This window comes from Anopheles moucheti, chromosome 2 (genome assembly GCF_943734755.1).
Source record: "Anopheles moucheti chromosome 2, idAnoMoucSN_F20_07, whole genome shotgun sequence".
NCBI lineage: Eukaryota > Metazoa > Arthropoda > Insecta > Diptera > Culicidae > Anopheles > Anopheles moucheti.
The window spans coordinates 80,694,175-80,706,660 of NC_069140.1; positions in this window are offsets into that span (position 1 = coordinate 80,694,175).

The window sequence follows — 12,486 nt, forward strand, 5'->3', positions numbered from 1 at the left end:
TTGACAGTCTCAGTAGGTGCTAAGTTGTCTCGAAATGAGATGGGGGTTTTCCGCAAGATTCAGCAACTTTGGGAAAATTAGCTTTAAGAAAAATCGCTGCATGTCTATTTGCATGATTAAATCAATTAAATGAAAAGAAGAATATTGACTCTGTGCCTTGAAAGAATAAACGAAATTGTAGCAGGATTTCCGAATGCTTAGTACCAGGAGAGCATCCACGGAAGAGGTAGCACTTAGTATAGCCATTTTGCTCGAAAACCACCGAAAAACTGCTTCAAAAACTACCAGTTTCCGCACGTATAGTACCAGGAGAGCATCCACGGAAGAGGTAGTACCTAGTACAGCAGTTTTGCTCGAAAACCACCGAAAACTGATTCAAAAACTACCAGTTTTCGAATGTTTAGTACCAGGAGAGCATCCACGGAAGAGGTAGCACCTAGTACAGCAATTTTGCTCGAAAACCACCGAAAAACTGTTTCAAAAACTACCAGTTTCCGCACGTATAGTACTAGGAGAGCATACCACGGAAGAGGTAGCACCTAGTACAGCAATTTTGCTCGAAAACCACCGAAAAACTGCTTCAAAAACTACCAGTTTTCGAATGTTTAGTACCAGGAGAGCATCCACGGAAGAGGTAGCACCTAGTACAGCCATTTTGCTCGAAAATCACCGAAAAACTGCTTCAAAAACTACCAGTTTTTCGAATGTTTAGTACCAGGAGAGCATACCACGGAAGAGGTAGCACCTAGTACAGCAATTTTGCTCGAAAATCACCGAAAAACTGCTTCAAAAACTACCAGTTTTTCGAATGTTTAGTACCAGGAGAGCATACCACGGAAGAGGTAGCACCTAGTACAGCAATTTTGCTCGAAAACCACCGAAAAACTGCTTCAAAAACTACCAGTTTTTGAATGCTTAGTACCAGGAGAGCATACCACGGAAGAGGTAGCACCTAGTACAACAATTTTGCTCGAAAACCACCGAAAAACTGCTTCAAAAACTACCAGTTTCCGCACGTATAGTACTAGGAGAGCATACCACGGAAGAGGTAGCACCTAGTACAGCAATTTTGCTCGAAAACCACCGAAAACTGCTTCAAAAACTACCAGTTTTCGAATGTTTAGTACCAGGAGAGCATCCACGGAAGAGGTAGCACCTAGTACAGCAATTTTGCTCGAAAACCACCGAAAAACTGCTTCAAAAACTACCAGTTTTCGAATGTTTAGTACCAGGAGAGCATACCACGGAAGAGGTAGCACCTAGTACAGCAATTTTGCTCGAGAACCACCGAAAAACTGCTTCAAAAACTACCAGTTTCCGCACGTATAGTACCAGGAGAGCATACCACGGAAGAGGTAGTACCTAGTACAGCAATTTTGCTCGAAAACCACCGAAAAACTGCTTCAAAAACTACCAGTTTTCGAATGTTTAGTACCAGGAGAGCATCCACGGAAGAGGTAGCACCTAGTACAGTAATTTTGCTCGAAAATCACCGAAAAACTGCTTCAAAAACTACCAGTTTTTCGAATGTTTAGTACCAGGAGAGCATACCACGGAAGAGGTAGCACCTAGTACAGCAATTTTGCTCGAAAACCACCGAAAAACTGATTCAAAAACTACCAGTTTCCGCACGTGTAGTACCAGGAGAGCATACCGCGGAAGAGGTAGTACCTAGTACAGCAATTTTGCTCGAAAACCACCGAAAAACTGCTTCAAAAACTACCAGTTTTCGAATGTTTAGTACCAGGAGAGCATACCACGGAAGAGGTAGTACCTAGTACAGCAATTTTGCTCGAAAACCACCGAAAAACTGCTTCAAAAACTACCAGTTTCCGCACGTATAGTATCAGGAGAGCATACCACGGAAGAGGTAGCACCTAGTACAGCAGTTTTGCTCGAAAACCACCGAAAACTGATTCAAAAACTACCAGTTTTCGAATGTTTAGTACCAGGAGAGCATCCACGGAAGAGGTAGCACCTAGTACAGCAATTTTGCTCGAGAACCACCGAAAAACTGCTTCAAAAACTACCAGTTTCCGCACGTATAGTATCAGGAGAGCATACCACGGAAGAGGTAGCACCTAGTACAGCAGTTTTGCTCGAAAACCACCGAAAACTGATTCAAAAACTACCAGTTTTCGAATGTTTAGTACCAGGAGAGCATCCACGGAAGAGGTAGCACCTAGTACAGCAATTTTGCTCGAGAACCACCGAAAAACTGCTTCAAAAACTACCAGTTTCCGCACGTATAGTATCAGGAGAGCATACCGCGGAAGAGGTAGTACCTAGTACAGCAATTTTACTCGAAAACCACCGAAAAACTGCTTCAAAAACTACCAGTTTTCGAATGTTTAGTACCAGGAGAGCATACCACGGAAGAGGTAGTACCTAGTACAGCAATTTTGCTCGAAAACCACCGAAAAACTGCTTCAAAAACTACCAGTTTTCGAATGTTTAGTACCAGGAGAGCATACCACGGAAGAGGTAGTACCTAGTACAGCAATTTTGCTCGAAAATCACCGAAAAACTGCTTCAAAAACTACCAGTTTTTCGAATGTTTAGTACCAGGAGAGCATACCACGGAAGAGGTAGCACCTAGTACAACAATTTTGCTCGAAAACCACCGAAAAACTGCTTCAAAAACTACCAGTTTCCGCACGTATAGTACTAGGAGAGCATACCACGGAAGAGGTAGCACCTAGTACAGCAATTTTGCTCGAAAACCACCGAAAAACTGCTTCAAAAACTACCAGTTTTTCGAATGTTTAGTACCAGGAGAGCATCCACAGAAGAGGTAGCACCTAGTACAGAAATTTTTCTCGAAAACCTCCGAAAAACTGCTTCAAAAACTACCAGTTTTCGAATGCTTAGTACCAGGAGAGCATACCACGGAAGAGGTAGCACCTAGTACAGAAATTTTGCTCGAAAACCACCGAAAAACTGCTTCAAAAACTACCAGTTTTTGAATGCTTAGTACCAGGAGAGCATACCACGGAAGAGGTAGCACCTAGTACAGCAATTTTGCTCGAAAACCACCGAAAAACTGCTTCAAAAACTACCAGTTTTTCGAATGTTTAGTACCAGGAGAGCATACCACGGAAGAGGTAGTACCTAGTACAGCAATTTTGCTCGAAAACCACCGAAAAACTGCTTCAAAAACTACCAGTTTTTGAATGCTTAGTACCAGGAGAGCATACCACGGAAGAGGTAGCACCTAGTACAGCAATTTTGCTCGAGAACCACCGAAAAACTGCTTCAAAAACTACCAGTTTTCGAATGTTTAGTACCAGGAGAGCATACCACGGAAGAGGTAGCACCTAGTACAGCAATTTTGCTCGAAAACCACCGAAAAACTGCTTCAAAAACTACCAGTTTTCGAAAGTTTAGTACCAGGAGAGCATACAACGGAAAGGGTAGTACATTAATTTTGCTCGAAAACCACCGAAAAACTGCTTCAAAAACTACCAGTTTCCGCACGTATAGTACCAGGAGAGCATACCACGGAAGAGGTAGCACCTAGTACAGCAATTTTGCTCGAAAACCACCGAAAAACTGCTTCAAAAACTACCAGTTTCCGCACGTATAGTACCACGAGAGCATCCCACGGAAGAGGTAGCACCTAGTACAACAATTTTGCTCGAAAACCACCGAAAACTGATTCAAAAACTACCAGTTTTCGAATGTTTAGTACCAGGAGAGCATCCACGGAAGAGGTAGCACCTAGTACAGCAATTTTGCTCGAAAACCACCGAAAAACTGTTTCAAAAACTACCAGTTTTTGAATGCTTAGTACCAGGAGAGCATACCACGGAAGAGGTAGTACCTAGTACAGCAATTTTGCTCGAAAACCACCGAAAAACTGCTTCAAAAACTACCAGTTTTCGAATGTTTAGTACCAGGAGAGCATACCACGGAAGAGGTAGCACCTAGTACAGCAATTTTGCTCGAAAACCACCGAAAAACTGCTTCAAAAACTACCAGTTTTTGAATGCTTAGTACCAGGAGAGCATACCACGGAAGAGGTAGCACCTAGTACAGCAATTTTGCTCGAGAACCACCGAAAAACTGCTTCAAAAACTACCAGTTTTCGAATGTTTAGTACCAGGAGAGCATACCACGGAAGAGGTAGCACCTAGTACAGCAATTTTGCTCGAAAACCACCGAAAAACTGCTTCAAAAACTACCAGTTTTCAAAAGTTTAGTACCAGGAGAGCATACCACGGAAGAGGTAGTACCTAGTACAGCAATTTTGCTCGAAAACCACCGAAAAACTGCTTCAAAAACTACCAGTTTTTCGAATGTTTAGTACCAGGAGAGCATACCACGGAAGAGGTAGCACCTAGTACAGCAATTTTGCTCGAAAACCACCGAAAAACTGCTTCAAAAACTACCAGTTTTTGAATGCTTAGTACCAGGAGAGCATACCACGGAAGAGGTAGCACCTAGTACAGCAATTTTGCTCGAGAACCACCGAAAAACTGCTTCAAAAACTACCAGTTTTCGAATGTTTAGTACCAGGAGAGCATACCACGGAAGAGGTAGCACCTAGTACAGCAATTTTGCTCGAAAACCACCGAAAAACTGCTTCAAAAACTACCAGTTTTCGAAAGTTTAGTACCAGGAGAGCATACCACGGAAAGGGTAGTACATTAATTTTGCTCGAAAACCACCGAAAAACTGCTTCAAAAACTACCAGTTTTCGAATGTTTAGTACCAGCAGAGCATACCACGGAAGAGGTAGCACCTAGTACAGCAATTTTGCTCGAAAACCACCGAAAAACTGCTTCAAAAACTACCAGTTTCCGCACGTATAGTATCAGGAGAGCATACCACGGAAGAGGTAGCACCTAGTACAGCAGTTTTGCTCGAAAACCACCGAAAACTGATTCAAAAACTACCAGTTTTCGAATGTTTAGTACCAGGAGAGCATCCACGGAAGAGGTAGCACCTAGTACAGCAATTTTGCTCGAAAACCACCGAAAAACTGTTTCAAAAACTACCAGTTTTTGAATGCTTAGTACCAGGAGAGCATCCCACGGAAGAGGTAGCACCTAGTACAACAATTTTGCTCGAAAACCACCGAAAAACTGCTTCAAAAACTACCAGTTTCCGCACGTATAGTACTAGGAGAGCATACCACGGAAGAGGTAGCACCTAGTACAGCAATTTTGCTCGAAAACCACCGAAAAACTGCTTCAAAAACTACCAGTTTTTCGAATGTTTAGTACCAGGAGAGCATCCCACAGAAGAGGTAGCACCTAGTACAGAAATTTTTCTCGAAAACCTCCGAAAAACTGCTTCAAAAACTACCAGTTTTCGAATGCTTAGTACCAGGAGAGCATACCACGGAAGAGGTAGCACCTAGTACAGAAATTTTGCTCGAAAACCACCGAAAAACTGCTTCAAAAACTACCAGTTTTTGAATGCTTAGTACCAGGAGAGCATACCACGGCAGAGGTAGCACCTAGTACAGCAATTTTGCTCGAAAACCACCGAAAAACTGCTTCAAAAACTACCAGTTTTTCGAATGTTTAGTACCAGGAGAGCATACCACGGAAGAGGTAGCACCTAGTACAGCAATTTTGCTCGAAAACCACCGAAAAACTGCTTCAAAACCTACCAGTTTTTGAATGCTTAGTACCAGGAGAGCATACCACGGAAGAGGTAGCACCTAGTACAGCAATTTTGCTCGAGAACCACCGAAAAACTGCTTCAAAAACTACCAGTTTCCGCACGTATAGTACCAGGAGAGCATACCACGGAAGAGGTAGCACCTAGTACAGCAATTTTGCTCGAAAACCACCGAAAAACTGCTTCAAAAACTACCAGTTTTCGAAAGTTTAGTACCAGGAGAGCATACCACGGAAAGGGTAGTACATTAATTTTGCTCGAAAACCACCGAAAAACTGCTTCAAAAACTACCAGTTTCCGCACGTATAGTACCAGGAGAGCATACCACGGAAGAGGTAGCACCTAGTACAGCAATTTTGCTCGAAAACCACCGAAAAACTGCTTCAAAAACTACCAGTTTCCGCACGTATAGTACCACGAGAGCATCCCACGGAAGAGGTAGCACCTAGTACAACAATTTTGCTCGAAAACCACCGAAAAACTGCTTCAAAAACTACCAGTTTCCGCACGTATAGTACCAGGAGAGCATACCATGGAAGAGGTAGCACCTAGTACAGCAATTTTGCTCGAAAACCACCGAAAAACTGCTTCAAAAACTACCAGTTTTTCGAATGTTTAGTACCAGGAGAGCATACCTCGGAAGAGGTAGTACCTAGTACAGCAATTTTGCTCGAAAACCACCGAAAAACTGCTTCAAAAACTACCAGTTTTCGAATGTTTAGTACCAGGAGAGCATACCACGGAAGAGGTAGCACCTAGTACAGCAATTTTGCTCGAAAACCACCGAAAAACTGCTTCAAAAACTACCAGTTTCCGCACGTATAGTATCAGGAGAGCATACCACGGAAAGGGAGGCACCTAGTACATTAATTTTGCTCGAAAACCACCGAAAAACTGCTTCAAAAACTACCAGTTTCCGCACGTATAGTACCAGGAGAGCATACCACGGAAGAGGTAGCACCTAGTACAGCAATTTTGCTCGAAAACCACCGAAAAACTGCTTCAAAAACTACCAGTTTCCGCACGTATAGTACCAGGAGAGCATACCACGGAAGAGGTAGCACCTAGTACAACAATTTTGCTCGAAAACCACCGAAAAACTGCTTCAAAAACTACCAGTTTCCGCACGTGTAGTATCAGGAGAGCATACCGCGGAAGAGGTAGTACCTAGTACAGCAATTTTGCTCGAAAACCACCGAAAAACTGCTTCAAAAACTACCAGTTTTTCGAATGTTTAGTACCAGGAGAGCATACCTCGGAAGAGGTAGTACCTAGTACAGCAATTTTGCTCGAAAACCACCGAAAAACTGCTTCAAAAACTACCAGTTTTCGAATGTTTAGTACCAGGAGAGCATACCACGGAAGAGGTAGCACCTAGTACAGCAATTTTGCTCGAAAACCACCGAAAAACTGCTTCAAAAACTACCAGTTTCCGCACGTATAGTATCAGGAGAGCATACCACGGAAGAGGTAGCACCTAGTACAGCAATTTTGCTCGAAAACCACCGAAAAACTGCTTCAAAAACTACCAGTTTTCGAATGTTTAGTACCAGGAGAGCATACCACGGAAGAGGTAGCACCTAGTACAGAAATTTTGCTCGAAAACCACCGAAAAACTGCTTCAAAAACTACCAGTTTTCGAATGTTTAGTACCAGGAGAGCATACCTCGGAAGAGGTAGCACCTAGTACAGCAATTTTGCTCGAGAACCACCGAAAAACTGCTTCAAAAACTACCAGTTTCCGCACGTTTAGTACCAGGAGAGCATACCACGGAAGAGGTAGCACCTAGTACAGCAATTTTGCTCGAAAACCACCGAAAAACTGCTTCAAAAACTACCAGTTTTCGAATGTTTAGTACCAGGAGAGCATCCACGGCAGCGGTCGCACCTAGTACAGAAATTTTGCTCGAAAACCACCGAAAAACTGCTTCAAAAACTACCAGTTTTTGAATGCTTAGTACCAGGAGAGCATACCACGGCAGAGGTAGCACCTAGTACAGCAATTTTGCTCGAAAACCACCGAAAAACTGCTTCAAAAACTACCAGTTTTTCGAATGTTTAGTACCAGGAGAGCATCCACGGAAGAGGTAGCACCTAGTACAGAAATTTTTCTCGAAAACCACCGAAAAACTGCTTCAAAAACTACCAGTTTTCGAATGTTTAGTACCAGGAGAGCATACCTCGGAAGAGGTAGCACCTAGTACAGCAATTTTGCTCGAGAACCACCGAAAAACTGCTTCAAAAACTACCAGTTTCCGCACGTTTAGTACCAGGAGAGCATACCACGGCAGAGGTAGCACCTAGTACAGCAATTTTGCTCGAAAACCACCGAAAAACTGCTTCAAAAACTACCAGTTTTTCGAATGTTTAGTACCAGGAGAGCATACCACGGAAGAGGTAGCACCTAGTACAGCAATCTTGCTCGAAAACCACCGAAAAACTGCTTCAAAAACTACCAGTTTTCGAATGTTTAGTACCAGGAGAGCAAACCTCGGAAGAGGTAGCACCTAGTACAGAAATTTTGCTCGAAAACCACCGAAAAACTGCTTCAAAAACTACCAGTTTTTGAATGCTTAGTACCAGGAGAGCATACCACGGCAGAGGTAGCACCTAGTACAGCAATTTTGCTCGAAAACCACCGAAAAACTGCTTCAAAAACTACCAGTTTTTCGAATGTTTAGTACCAGGAGAGCATCCACGGAAGAGGTAGCACCTAGTACAGAAATTTTTCTCGAAAACCACCGAAAAACTGCTTCAAAAACTACCAGTTTTCGAATGTTTAGTACCAGGAGAGCATACCTCGGAAGAGGTAGCACCTAGTACAGCAATTTTGCTCGAGAACCACCGAAAAACTGCTTCAAAAACTACCAGTTTCCGCACGTTTAGTACCAGGAGAGCATACCACGGAAGAGGTAGCACCTAGTACAGCAATTTTGCTCGAAAACCACCGAAAAACTGCTTCAAAACCTACCAGTTTTTGAATGCTTAGTACCAGGAGAGCATACCACGGAAGAGGTAGCACCTAGTACAGCAATTTTGCTCGAAAACCACCGAAAAACTGCTTCAAAAACTACCAGTTTCCGCACGTATAGTACCAGGAGAGCATACCACGGAAGAGGTAGCACCTAGTACAGCAATTTTGCTCGAAAACCACCGAAAAACTGCTTCAAAAACTACCAGTTTTCGAATGTTTAGTACCAGGAGAGCATCCATGGAAGAAGAAGCACCTAGTACAGTAATTTTGCTCGAAAACCACCGAAAAACTGCTTCAAAAACTACCAGTTTTCGAATGTTTAGTACCAGGAGAGCATACCACGGAAGAGGTAGCACCTAGTACAACAATTTTGCTCGAAAACAACCGAAAACCTGCTTCATAAACTACCAGTTTTCGAATGTTTAGTACCAGGAGAGCATACCACGGAAGAGGTAGCACCTAGTACAGCAATTTTGCTCGAAAACCACCGAAAAACTGCTTCAAAAACTACCAGTTTTCGAATGTTTAGTACCAGGAGAGCATCCACGGCAGCGGTCGCACCTAGTACAGCAATTTTGCTTGAAAACCACCGAAAAACTGCTTCAAAAACTACCAGTTTTCGAATGTTTAGTACCAGGAGAGCATACCACGGAAGAGAAAGCACCTAGTACAACAATTTTGCTCGAAAACCACCGAAAAACTGCTTCAAAAACTACCAGTTTTTCGAATGTTTAGCACCAGCAGAGCATACCACGGAAGAGGTAGCACCTAGTACAACAATTTTGCTCGAAAACCACCGAAAAACTGCTTCAAAAACTACCAGTTTTTCGAATTTTTAGCACCAGGAGAGCATACCACGGAAGAGGTAGCACCTAGTACAGCAATTTTGCTCGAAAACCACCGAAAAACTGATTCAAAACCTACCAGTTTTCGAATGTTTAGTACCAGGAGAGCATACCATGGAAGAGGTAGCACCTAGTACAGCAATTTTGCTCGAAAACCACCGAAAAACTGCTTCAAAAACTACCAGTTTTCGAATGTTTAGTACCAGGAGAGCATATCACGGAAGAGGTAGCACCTAGTACAACAATTTTGCTCGAAAACCACCGAAAAACTGCTTCAAAAACTACCAGTTTTTCGAATGTTTAGTACCAGGAGAGCATACCACGGAAGAGGTAGCACCTAGTACAACAATTTTGCTCGAAAACCACCGAAAAACTGCTTCAAAAACTACCAGTTTTTCGAATGTTTAGCACCAGGAGAGCATCCACGGAAGAGGTAGCACCTAGTACAGAAATTTTGCTCGAAAACCACCGAAAAACTGCTTCAAAAACTACCAGTTTCCGCACGTATAGTACCAGGAGAGCATCCATGGAAGAGGTAGCACCTAGTACAGTAATTTTGCTCGAAAACAACCGAAAAACTGCTTCAAAAACTACCAGTTTCCGCACGTTTAGTACCAGGAGAGCATACCACGGAAGACGTAGCACCTAGTACAACAATTTTGCTCGAAAACCACCGAAAAACTGCTTCAAAAACTACCAGTTTTCGAAAGTTTAGTACCAGGAGAGCATACCACGGAAGAGGTAGCACCTAGTACAGCAATTTTGCTCGAAACCCACCGAAAAACTGCTTCAAAACCTACCAGTTTTTGAATGCTTAGTACCAGGAGAGCATCCATGGAAGAGGTAGCACCTAGTACAACAATTTTGCTCGAAAACCACCGAAAAACTGCTTCAAAAACTACCAGTTTCCGCACGTAAAGTACTAGGAGAGCATACCACGGAAGAGGTAGCACCTAGTACAGCAATTTTGCTCGAAAACCACCGAAAAACTGTTTCAAAAACTACCAGTTTTCGAATGTTTAGTACCAGGAGAGCATACCATGGAAGAGGTAGCACCTAGTACAGCAATTTTGCTCGAAAACCACCGAAAAACTGCTTCAAAAACTACCAGTTTTTCGAATTTTTAGCACCAGGAGAGCATACCACGGAAGAGGTAGCACCTAGTACAGCAATTTTGTTCGAAAACCACCGAAAAACTGATTCAAAACCTACCAGTTTTCGAATGTTTAGTACCAGGAGAGCATACCATGGAAGAGGTAGCACCTAGTACAGCAATTTTGCTCGAAAACCACCGAAAAACTGCTTCAAAAACTACCAGTTTTCGAATGTTTAGTACCAGGAGAGCATATCACGGAAGAGGTAGCACCTAGTACAGCAATTTTGCTTGAAAACCACCGAAAAACTGCTTCAAAAACTACCAGTTTTCGAATGTTTAGTACCAGGAGAGCATACCACGGAAGAGAAAGCACCTAGTACAACAATTTTGCTCGAAAACCACCGAAAAACTGCTTCAAAAACTACCAGTTTTTCGAATGTTTAGCACCAGCAGAGCATACCACGGAAGAGGTAGCACCTAGTACAACAATTTTGCTCGAGAACCACCGAAAAACTGCTTCAAAAACTACCAGTTTTCGAATGTTTAGTACCAGGAGAGCATACCACGGAAGAGGTAGCACCTAGTACAGCAATTTTGCTCGAGAACCACCGAAAAACTGCTTCAAAAACTACCAGTTTCCGCACGTTTAGTACCAGGAGAGCATACCACGGAAGACGTAGCACCTAGTACAACAATTTTGCTCGAAAACCACCGAAAAACTGCTTCAAAAACTACCAGTTTTCGAAAGTTTAGTACCAGGAGAGCATACCACGGAAGAGGTAGCACCTAGTACAGCAATTTTGCTCGAAACCCACCGAAAAACTGCTTCAAAACCTACCAGTTTTTGAATGCTTAGTACCAGGAGAGCATCCATGGAAGAGGTAGCACCTAGTACAACAATTTTGCTCGAAAACCACCGAAAAACTGCTTCAAAAACTACCAGTTTCCGCACGTAAAGTACTAGGAGAGCATACCACGGAAGAGGTAGCACCTAGTACAGCAATTTTGCTCGAAAACCACCGAAAAACTGTTTCAAAAACTACCAGTTTCCGCACGTATAGTACCAGGAGAGCATCCACGGAAGAGGTAGCACCTAGTACAGCAATTTTGCTCGAAAACCACCGAAAAACTGCTTCAAAAACTACCAGTTTTCGAATGTTTAGTACCAGGAGAGCATACCACGGAAGAGGTAGCACCTAGTACAGAAATTTTGCTCGAAAACCACCGAAAAACTGCTTCAAAAACTACCAGTTTTCGAATGTTTAGTACCAGGAGAGCATACCACGGAAGAGGTAGCACCTAGTACAGCAATTTTGCTCGAAAACCTCCGAAAAACTGCTTCAAAACTACCAGTTTTCGAATGTTTAGTACCAGGAGAGCATACCACGGAAGAGGTAGCACCTAGTACAGTAATTTTGCTCGAAAACCACCGAAAAACTGCTTCAAAAACTACCAGTTTTCGAATGTTTAGTACCAGGAGAACATACCACGGAAGAGGTAGCACCTAGTACAGCAATTTTGCTCGAAAACAACCGAAAAACTGCTTCAAAAACTATCAGTTTTTGAATGTTTAGTACCAGGAGAGCATCCACGGAAGAGGTAGCACCTAGTACAGAAATTTTGCTCGAAAACCACCGAAAAACTGCTTCAAAAACTACCGGTTTTCGAATGTTTAGTACCAGGAGAGCATACCACGGAAGAGGTAGCACCTAGTGCAACAATTTTGCTCGAAAACCACCGAAAAACTGCTTCAAAAACTACCAGTTTCCGCACGTATAGTACCAGGAGAGCATACCACGGAAGAGGTAGCACCTAGTACAGCAATTTTGCTCGAAAACCACCGAAAAACTGCTTCAAAAACTACCAGTTTTTCGAATGTTTAGTACCAGGAGAGCATCCACGGAAGAGGTAGCACCTAGTACAGAAATTTTTCTCGAAAA